Here is a 12,080-nt window from a genome sequence, read left to right on the forward strand (position 1 = left end):
GACCAAATTGGTTGCCCCATTCAAGTGATATCGTCCTAGCATTTTAGTGACATTTTTAAATATTGGGGAGAAGTACCGGAAGTTGTGGACCGGTATTGCCCCATGAAACTAAGTTTGGATATAATATGACGAAGACCAAATGTTGGACCAAATCGGTTGAACAGTTCGAGAGTTATCGTGATCTCCGACCGCCACATATGGTGACGTAGGCGGTTTTTACACCTTCCGGTTTGTTTTCCCAAGAAATATGGAGGTAGCGAATGCAAATCGCTTCGACAAAAATCAAAGTGATTTGAGAGCAGGTCTTAAAGTGAACTTATCGAACATTTTGTGTGAGAGGTACCAGAAGGAGCAGATAAATATACTATATATTCGAACCTGATCTATATCTGGTAGATATATTAGAATGTGCAAAGTATGGATTACATCGGTCACTCCCTTCAAGAGTTATCGTGCGTACATTTTTTCCGAACATTATTGAACTTTTGTGGGGGAGGTACCTGAAGGAGTGGATCTATATGGCTTATCTTCGAAAATAAACTATGTTTGGACAAAATATTACGAATGCCAAATTTTGGACCGAATCGGCAGACCCGTTCGAGGGTTATCTTGCGCTCCAACCACTACACACGGTGTCAAAGGGGCTTTTTGCAACTTTCAATCTATTTTCTCAGGAAGTATGGATTTGCCGCTGATGAAACTTGAACCGTCGTATAGGGGGCAGAAAGTACAAGTTGTTACAACAAAAACCAAAGCGATTCGAGAGCTGCTCCTAAACTGAACTTCTCCGAAATTTAGTGTGGGAGGTACCCGAAGGAGTGGAGCGATTGAGTCTATATTGGAACCTCATCTAAGTCTGGTAGAAATTTCGCGATGTGCAAAGATTGGATCAAATAGGTTCCTCCCTTCAAGAGTTATCGTACGCACAAATTTTCCGAACATTTTCGAACTTTTGTGGGGGAGGTACCGGAAGGAGTTGACCGATATAATCCATCTTTGAACTTGAACTAAGTTTGGGCAAAATATTACGAAAGCCAAATTGTGGACCGAATCGGCAGATCCGTTCGAGAGTTATCTTGCGCTCCAACCACTACACACGGTGTCAAAGGGGCTTTTTGCAAATTTCAAGCTATTTTCTCAGGAAGTATGGATTTGCCGCTGATGAAACTTGAACCGTCGTATAGGGGGCAGCAAGTACAAGTTGTTACAACAAAAACCAAAGTGATTCGAGAGCTGCTCCTAAACTGAACTTCTCCGAAATTTTGTGTGGGAGGTACCCGAAGGAGTGGAGCGATTGAGTCCATATTGGAACCTCATCTAAGTCTGGTAGAAATTTCACGATGTGCAAAGATTGGATCAAATCGGTTCCTCCCTTCAAGAGTTATCGTGCGCACAAGTTTTACGACAATTTTTGAACATTTGTGGGGGAGGTACCTGAAGGAGTGGACCTATATGGCCCATCTTCGAACTTAAATCGAATCTGGACAAAATATTTCGATACCCAAAATTTGAACCGAATCGATTGATCCGTTCGAGAGTTATCGTGCGCACCAGCCAGCCAGACAGACAGACAGACAGACGGACAGACAGACAGACGGACGGACATTGCTAGATCTACTCAAAATTGTCTGAAACGGATATCGTACAAACATACTTGGGGTCTAAAACCATTATTTCGATGAGGCACATTTTTGGTCGTATCAAAGTGTAAATACCCTCTTTAGCCTAAAGGCTGAGGGTATAAAAATTGAAATCCAAGATGGAGGCCGCTACAAAATGGCGGATAACGTAGGTTTTATCAATCCCATCAATATGGATATCAAATGAAAGGGCTCAACAAGCAGAATACAATATACTATAAAAAATTGAAATCCAAGATGGCGGCCGCTACAAAATGGCGGATAACGTAGGTTTTATCAATCCCATCAATATGGGTATCAAATGAAAGTGCTCAACCAGTAGAATACAATGTACTATATAAAATTAAAATCCAAGATGGCGGCCTCTACAAACTGGCGGATAACTTAGGTTTTATCAATCCCATCAACATGGGTATCAAATGAAAGGTCTCAACAAGTAGAATACAATTTACTATGCAAAATTGAAATCTAAGATGGCCGCCGCTACCAAATGGCTGATAACAATTTTTTATCAATCCCACCAATATGGGTATCAAATAAAAGGGCTTGACAAGAAGAATACAGTGCACTATACAACCTCAATATTTAAGATGTGCGCAGCCACTAAATGGCGTATAATTAAGATTTAAATTTAGAAATTGAATCTGTAATTTAGGTATCTGATTAATCCAGCCTGAATCCACCACCCAAGTCAAGATTTTTTATCGGGTTGAGGACTGTGTGGCGTTAGGGTGGCTAAAAATGATACGTCGTTAGCGGTACACCACCCAAGTTAAGGTGAAAGGTTAAAACGCGCCGATAACTGTATGGTGGATAAAAATGATATGTCGTTAGCGTTTTCCCCTCAAGACTCAGGCGCATCTTGTTGTACATAGCCTTGCCCCTTTATTGGACCTCTGGGGGGGTCGACCGTTTAAATGTCCATTACTCGTGGGAACAAAATGGTAAAAAATATAAAAAATACAAACACAAATAAAACAGAAACTGCAACACAACGTAAACGAAGGCTTCAAAAAGCGAAAGAAAAGTATAAAGCAAAACGAGCTAAAGCAAGTGAAAGTGATAGAAATAGTCGATTACAGAAACGACGGGAACAATTAGCGTCAAAAACACCTGAGCAATATGAGGCCAGGTTAAAAAAGCAACGTCAGCGATATACACAAATGACGGCGTCGGAAACGCCTGAAGAATATGAAGCCAAGTTAACAAAGCAACGTGAGCGATACACACAGATGATAGCGTCAGAAACGCCTGAAGAATATGAAGCCAGGTTAACAAAACAACGGGAGCGATACACACAGATGCGTGTTGCCTTTAATACTATCATGGGCTTCTACAATACATAAAATGCAGGGCAGCACTGTGGATCACGCAGTCGTATACTTAGGTGCGAAACTGTTTGAAGAAGGTCAAGCCTACGTGGCTCTTAGTAGAGTAAGATCTTTGCAGGGACTACGTATAGAGGAGTTGGACTGCAATAAACTAACGGGCAAGAAACTTTGCAATAATGAAGCACTAAACGAATTAAACAGAATGCGAAATAAAAACTAAAAACTAGAAAATAACAAGTAAAAAGTCGTTAAGTTCGGCCGGGCCGAACTTTTTATACCCTCCACCATAAAATAGTCTTAATTAAAATGGAATAATTAGGGTCCTTTTACAATTTTAGGTGGAACAACTTTTCGACAATTGTTAGACTCCTACTGCCTCCCACTATTGCTTAAATTACACTGTGAACACAAATGTTGGGACAGAGATCATTCCTTTTGGAGATGAAAGCCCTTGGTGTGTGTATATTAAAAACACCGAAGGACAGATGCGCCGTGATTCCAACTTCCGCGTTATGGCGTGATGAAGTTTTTGCAAGAGACCCTGTAAGCCATCATGAATTAGCATTATATCGTTGTTTTTGTAGAGCACTTAAGCAACAGTGAACAAAGATATAACGCTAATTCCTGATGGCCACAGGGTCTCTAACAAAGATTTCATCACGCCATAACGCGGAAGTTCGACTCACGGCGGATCTGTCCTTCGGGGTTCATAATATACTCACCAAGGCCTTTCTTCCCCAAGAGCAATTTTCCGTGCCCCATACTTTCACCTCCATTTTGTTGCACAGTGTTATCTGATCTAATATAAAAAAATGTGTTCAGCTAGGGGAAAGGTACCACCTACGGGGCTATATCAAAGAGTCAACCTATCTTTAAATTTTTTGGCGGAAAAGTTTTATAGCTGCAGGGAACTTCAAGAGTCAAATTGAGGTTAGTTTCATCAAAACAATGTAGACCCTCAAACGAATTTTAGTGAAAAAATTTCGTGACCACTGAAAATTCCCGAAAATCGGGCGGTACAGTTATATGGGGGCTATACCAAAACATGGACCTATGTAGACGATGTTTCGTTGGAGATGTTTTATGACCACTGAGAACCTCAAATGTCAAATTGCAGATATTTCGGTTACAAATTGTGGTTAAAATTCTCAAAATACCGAAAATCGGGAGGTACCGTTATATGGGGGATATACCAAAACATGAACCTATGTTGACGATGTTTGGTAGAGATATTTCATGACCACTGAGAACCTCAAATGTCAAATTGCAGATATTTCGGTTACAAATTGCGGTTAAAATTCTCAAAATACCGAAAATCGGGAGGTACCGTTATATGGGGGCTATAACAAAACATGGACCTATGTTGACGATGCTTGGTGGAGATATTTCATGACCACTGAGAACCTCAAATGGCAAATTACAGCTAGTTTTGTTAAAAATTGTAGCTAAAATTCTCAAAATACCGAAAATCGGGAGGTACCGTTATATGGGGACTATACCAAAACATGGACCTATGCCCATATCCTTTGGGATATAAGTTTGTTGATCACTAGGAACCCTAAATCCCAAATTATAGCCAATTCGGTCTGCAAATGTGGCGAAGAACGTCAAAATACCTCAAATCCGGAGGTACCGTTATATGGGGGCTATACCAAAAAGTGGACCGATATAGCCCATCTTCGAACTTGACCTGCCTATGGAGAAAAGATTCTCGGGTGCAAAATTTCAGCACTCTATCTCAATTATTGCGGACGCTAGAGTGATTACAACAGACGGACAGACAGACGGACAGACGGACATTGCAATGTTTAAGATAAATGTACTAAAAACCAAAAAATAATAAAATAGATACAGTCGTGGGAATTATAAACATATGCATAGACTAGACTAAAATAAAACCGTGGGGCACGTCAATTGTCTACAAATTATCGACTTAATGTGCGATAGAAGAATCGTTTAATTCGTCGTTAGGCAGTTGGCCCGCAAACGGTGAGGAAATTACGTACTATTTTCTTGCTCATGGAAATTCCAATAGTAATACACTCCATGTAAATAAAAGAGATGTTTCAACTAGTTTATCGTTGGACATTCACCCTGCTGGCTGGCGAGGAATCGTTTCACTGCTCGTAGTTTGTCTTTAATCGACAAAGTACTACTCGCTCACCACTATGAAACCCTAAAACTCGCTTATAATCGAGCTTGCTAGCTCGTTTCCACATTCTAGCCCTACTTATCACACGTCCATCGTTGTCGGTTGAACAACTGCCTAATTATATAGTAACATTACAAAACAAACATTTTAATCAACGATTGTAGACAATTGACGTGCCCCACTGTTTTATTTTAGTCTAGTCTATGCATATGTTTATAATTCCCACGACTGTATCTATTTTATTATTTTTTGGTTTTTAGTACATTTATCTTAAACATTGCAATGTATGTTTAACATAAAACCGGTTAACTTAAAAAGTTTTTTTACCTATTTTTATTAATGTTTCCTTTCAAAAATTGTTGATTGACAACATTAACATTCTATTCTCCCCAATGAACGGAAACAAACAAAACGATTCCCGTACCAATCACACAAAGCCACAAACTTTTCAGCTTCTCTGTATCGTTTCATTCTCACAACCAAAACAAAAACACAAACTTTTCAATGTAAAAAGATGGAAACTGTACGATTGCTTTAATGTAACTTCGGCTATGCTTTGCCGAGTTGTTTCATTCACCACCGAAACGACAAGTATTTTTGGGAAACGTTTGCCGTGCGTATTGTCAATGGCACACTCAGACACACACACACATGTGATTGCTTAACAACCCTATAAGTTAGCATCAGCATACCACAGTGAACACAGTGAATTTTATCAACCACCAAACGTTTTTGATTTATTCACATGTGTTTAGTACTATTCCGTTTTCTATCTGCTCTTGTGGAGTTGAGTACTTTTCGCTTTTCGTTTTGTTCGTACTCACAAATGTAAACAAAACAAAACTAAACAGCGAGCTCGGCCAACGTGGTTTATGTTTTGTTTTGTATTGTTCCTATGGAAAATACGAAACGAAACGATTGGAAATGTTATTTAAAGTATTTTTACGTACGCTGATTCTCCCTTTTCCTAAACATCCTTTAAAAAAACACGCACATTAATTATGAAAGCAAAATTGCACTGGTCCAGAAGAATAGCAGAAAAACAGAGCAAAAGAAGAAGAAATATGGAACATGTTTTAGTGCAGCTTTTAATTTGGAGCATATTCTTCGTTAACCTTATTACCTCTTTTAATTGGTTTAAGTTGAGCTCTTTTGTGTCTAAGGCTATAAGAACTCTAAACAACGTGGTACACGTCCAGGAAAATACAACGCACAATACATAACGGAAAAACAGCGGCAAACAGCCAGCATGCAGCAGCTAGCAGCAGAGGCAACAACGTCACCAACAACATTTACCAAACTCTGAAGAAACTTAACTTTTTCATTTGGCCTGCAACGAATGCACATTTGCTGGAAAACAGCAGGAGCAATGCCACACACCTAGCTGAGAATATGGTTAAAGTATGAAGGCGACCAGAGGACATGGCGGCACACGCACATACAATGAAAATGACTTGGGGAAAAATTCCCACCGAGCCAACTTCAAGTATTACCAATGGTTTCTGACCACACCACAGACAGAGTGGGTAGAACAAAAAAAAAAAACAAAACGAAAACTAACAAAAATGTTAGACGCACTAACACCACCACAAGATGTATTCGAATGAATGAGGAAAATATGGCAACAAAGAGCTGATTTAGTTCAACATAAATCTGCCACAAGAATACGAGGAAGACGAAAAATTTCAGCAATATAAAATCGAAGAAGAAAAAAAATACTCGCCTAGTTTACATGAATGCAATTTTCCTACTGCCTGCTAAAGGCAAACTTTTTGGAATACACTTAGACACACACAAATTTTGTGGCTAAACGCAAAAAAATCAGACACAGTTCAAATGCAAAATGCCGCCAGTAAATCCAAAAGCTAAAACTGTCTAAAAGTAAGGATTTTCGTTGTGCCTTTTCTTAACCACAAAACTCCTCCTAAGTATGTAGGTTAGGGCTTCGAATTTTTTCCTTTGACGTTCAACGTTAAGTCAACGGGCTTTTTATTTTCCAAAAAATTTTCTTGGTAATGTTTTTATGTTGCCAAACTTAAATCCTTTAAAGGCAATCAATTCAAAGTAATTGGCTTTAAGAAACTATTGCGGTATTTTACCGAAGAGATTTTCTGTGAATATTTTTTTTTTTTTTTTTTGAAAAACTTAAACTAAGGATTTGAGGAATTTTCGGATATTTATGAATATGACGAATGGTATTAGGGAAGTGCTATATTAAAAAGAAGTAGCATAAAAGTGTTCCGTTGAAAATTCAAGAAATAATCATAAGCAAAAGAATAAAAAGGTGTAAAGTTCGGCCGGGCCACATTTTTATTCCGTCCACCATGCAATATTCTGAGCTAATATGAAATAATTGGTTTGGTTTCTGTTACGAAAGTTCAAATGCCCACAATTTTAGGGGGGCTTTTTTGATCAAAACCTAATTTTCACTAATTCGGTTAAAAAATGTTAAAAACCCTAAAACCATCTAAACATTTTTGTTAGATCATTTTTAGGCAATCTGTCAATAACTTACAGATAGTGGTCAGATAGGTCAGGATATGGAAAAACCATGGAACTTTTGGTATCCAGTAGTAGGGAAGATGACGAAGATGGTATTGAATTCATACCGCTCGGCCAAGACGAGGTAAAGACATAAATAAACCGGCTGAAAAACAATAAAGCAGCAGAAGTGGATTGCCTACAAGCCGAGCTGTTGAAAACCGGAGACGACACGCTGATAAGGCGTATGCAGACACTATTTAGCACCGTTTAGCAGGAAGAAAGTGTACCCGACGATTGGAATCTGAGAACCCGTGCACAACAAGGGATATAAGACGTGTGCTCAAACCACAGGGGTATAAGTCTGCTCCCTATTACTTTTATGATAGTGTCAGGGATATTGTTCGAAGGACTAAAGCCCAACGAAATAATTGCGCAATACAAGCTTTAGTCGTTCACACAATATCCCTGACACGATCTTGTAGGCAATAGGGAGAAGACTTATGCCAATATAGTCAGAGCATACAGTCTTATCTCCCTTCTTGTGGACGGGGCACAGGATACTCAGGTTCCAATCGGTGGGTACTCGTTCTTCCTGCCAGATGGTGCTTACTAGCTGATGAATACACCGTATCAGGGTGTCGCCTCCGGTTTTGAACAGTTCGGCTGGTAAGCCATCGGCTCCTGCTGCCTTATTATTCTTCAGCCGATTTATTGCTGTCTTTACCTCATCTTGGCTGGGCGGTATACATTTAATACCATCTTCTGGGATTGGGTCTGTTGTATCTTCGTAGTCTTCGCTGCTATTGGATGCCAACACTTTTGAAAATTTTCTTTCCATATCCTGATTCTTTGGTAGAATTTTCGGGCTTCATTCTGGTTCCTGTACATCTCGAATTTTTTACACTCCCGCTGTTCCTTCTCTCTCTTTTTCCTGCTGAAAAGACGTTTCTCCTCTCTCCTTTTCACCCGATATCTTTCTCGTGCGCTACGCGTTGCTACGGATTGTATAGTAGCCATATATGTATGCCGCATTTTTCTCTTCGGTAGCAGCATAACACTCCTGATCATACCATGAATTCCTTATTTCCTTTGATTTCTTGTTTTCTGATCTGGAGATAGCCAGGTGCCCTTATGGATGTCGAGATGTTGAAATCTGGTGCTGCTAACTACCATGTTTTTTGCCGCTGCGAAGTCTATCAGCCTCATACCATTGTCAGATGTTTCACTGTGGAGACTGAATTTTTCGACTGTTGGGTCAAAGATAATTTCCTTTCCAATTTTGACATTAAACTCGCCTAGAATAATTTTAATGTCATGGGCAGGGCAATGGTCATAAGTTTCTTCTAAGCGCTCGTAAAATATATCTTTGGCAGATCAGTGGGAGCATGAGCGCAAATAAAGCTGATGTTGAAGAATTTTGCTTTTAATCGAATTGCAGCGAGTCTTTCATTCGCTGGTTTGAAGCTGGAGACCAGACCTCCGACCAACTACAAATCCGCAACCAAACTCATGCTTTATGTCATGGCAACTATAATACAGTGCGTCACTTTAGGTGTTGTTGTGAAGCCTTCCCCATTCCATCGTATTTCCTGTATGGCGGTAATGTCGGCCTTGTACTTTTTAAGTACATCTGCCAATGCGTAAACTGCACCTTCCCTATAAAGAGAGCGAACATTCCAGGTGCAGATTCGCAGATCATGGTCCTTACAAAGTTTGTGGGGGTCGTTAATTTTAGAGTTATTTGTTTTTCTTTTCTTTTGTTTTTTCATAGTAGACTGCTTTTTCTAGGGGAGGGTTACTAACCCTGCTCCCAAACCCAAGTTTTTAACGTTCTTATGATTGACCGCTCGGCACATTTTAGATCACTACCTCTAACGGGTGTTGAAGGCAGCTACCCCAGGCGCCACTTGAGATGAAAGAGAGACCAAGATAAATCCTGGACTTTGCCATCCCCTACGTCACCCTACATATGCGGTTTTAGACCTGTAAATGCTCCATTGACCCATTATCCATGCGACAAACATATTGTAGTCGATTATAAAGCAGCCTTCGATAGTCCCCTACGTTCAAAGGTATTCCAAGCCATGTCTGAATTTGGTATCCCCGCAAAACTCACTCGGATTTATATGATGACATTAACTGATATTCAGTCATCAGTTAAAATAGGAAAGAACCTCTCCGAAGATTTTAGTACCAAAAGAGGTTATAATAAGGGTTTTAACTAATGCTGAAGAAAGATGGGTATGGAGGCACTTCTCTGTATGTGCGGGATCATCTATCGTATACTGTCGAATACTGTGAAAGCAAAAATTATATTGAAACTATTCGGATTTCGTTAGATTGTTTCTTAATAAATGGAAATCCCTTAAAATTTATCTCTTTTTACCGTTCTCCACAATGTCCGTTGAGCACATTCCTATGTTATTTAGAAAACGAGTTGTGTGAATCCTGTCATAATGCTACAATATTTGCCGGAGACTCAAATGTTGATCAGTTTACATCACAAGGCTATTCAGATATTTTTTCAGCTATATCATGTGTGAACTTTGTATCATGCCACGAACTAGTAACACGACCAAAGAGTAATACATCAATTGATCATGTATATGCTAATATTCCGGATAGACTAGAAATAAACTCTGTCGAATGTAAAATGTCGGACCACAACATTTTATGGTGCCGAATTGGAAGTGCGCTCAGAAATATTCAAGTAACCAAGACAACAATTAAAAGCTATAATTACAAGAATATAACTAATAAAATTCAAAACTACCTTACCACCTTCAACAGTTCTACCAACCCTTCAGCAGATATAGCTAACATTATCCATACTTTTAAAAATGTTACAAATAATAATACAAAAATAGAAGAAGTTGAAGTGCAATCTAAAGCAATGTTAGTACCATGGGAAAATGATCAGCTACAGTCACTCCGAAAATACAAGGATAAACTATTAGCGAGGAGGAGGAAGCATGGCAGAGATCAGAAAACTGAATATGTTCTTAAAAATATTAGCAGAGTCATAAAAATCGCCAGCAAATGTTGTATGGATTCATATGTTAGCTGGAAAATGGGACAATTAAATCAAAACCCACGAAAATGTTGGATTTTTCTCAATGAGTGTTTGGGAAGGAAAGATGAAAAAAGAATAATATTGAAAAATGATATTAATCAACTAATTGACGATGACTTGGCCAAATGTAATATGTTTAACGAATATTTTTTGAATATCCCAAAAATAATTAAAGAGAAAATAATCTGTAAAGAAGGTGATGACATTGAGAATCCCAATCTTCTATCTCACTGCCAATCGACATTTAGTTTTGAGGATGTTAGTAGAGAAGAGATGGCTGACTTAATTTCAAAGATTGATAAAAGTAAAAGTCCTGGACATGATGAAATATCAGGCAAAGTACTGGTAATGGTGAAAGATTTTATTAGTGGGCACCTGGCCTCAATTTTTAATACGATGATAAATGTATCAACTTACCCGGAAGATTTGAAAATCGCTAAAATTGTACCAATTCCCAAAATTAGGAATTCTTTTAAAATATGTGACTTCAGGCCATTTGCATTGCTGCCGGCAATAGATAAATTGTTTGAAAAATTAATTTACAAGCAGATTTCAACATTTCTGGAACATACAGAACAAATGTTTCCACTGCAATTTGGTTTCAGGAAAGGTAGTGGAACGCAGGATGCTATTGTTAATGTTGTAAACCTTATTTGTGACGGTCTTGATGCAAGCTTCGGCGGAGTTGGTGCAGCATTCTATGATCTATCGAAGGCTTTTGACATTGTTGACCATAGGATACTACTCGCAAAACTCCCCTATTATGGTGTGCGGCAAAAAGAATTAAAGTTACTGCAAAGTTATATTCAAAACAGGAAGCAGTTCGTGGAGATCGGTGGCGTAAGAAGAAGCATTGAAATAGTAGAACACGGCGTGCCCCAAGGAAGTGTTTTGGGTCCACTTTTATTCAGCATATACGTAAATGATTTATCCAAACTACATCTTATTGGGAAATTAGTAATGTACGCTGATGACATTGCGTTGATTTACCCATACAATCATGACAGAATATTAAAATACCAGATGGAACACGATGCTGAATTAATAATGGAGTATTGCAGACTAAATAAATTGGTATTAAACTCAGAAAAGACAAAAGTTATTCGATTTCGACCTCGATGTCCCCAAAACGATATTTCATTCAGCATTACGATCGGAGATAGCCATATTTATGAATGCCAGTCCGTAAAGTATTTAGGAATAACTCTGCAGCATAATTTATCATGGACTATGCATATTGACGAAGTAAAAAGGAAAGTGGCTCCTGCCATTGGATTATTATACAAATTCAAGAATATTTTTAGTATGGAAACTAAACTACTTCTATACAATTCATTAATACAAAGCCATTTTAGCTATATGGCAATGGTTTATGCGTACAAAAAATGTGAACATTTAAA

This window comes from Musca autumnalis, unplaced genomic scaffold (assembly GCF_047663935.1).
Source record: "Musca autumnalis isolate F117 unplaced genomic scaffold, ASM4766393v1 scaffold_3, whole genome shotgun sequence".
Classification (NCBI taxonomy): domain Eukaryota; kingdom Metazoa; phylum Arthropoda; class Insecta; order Diptera; family Muscidae; genus Musca; species Musca autumnalis.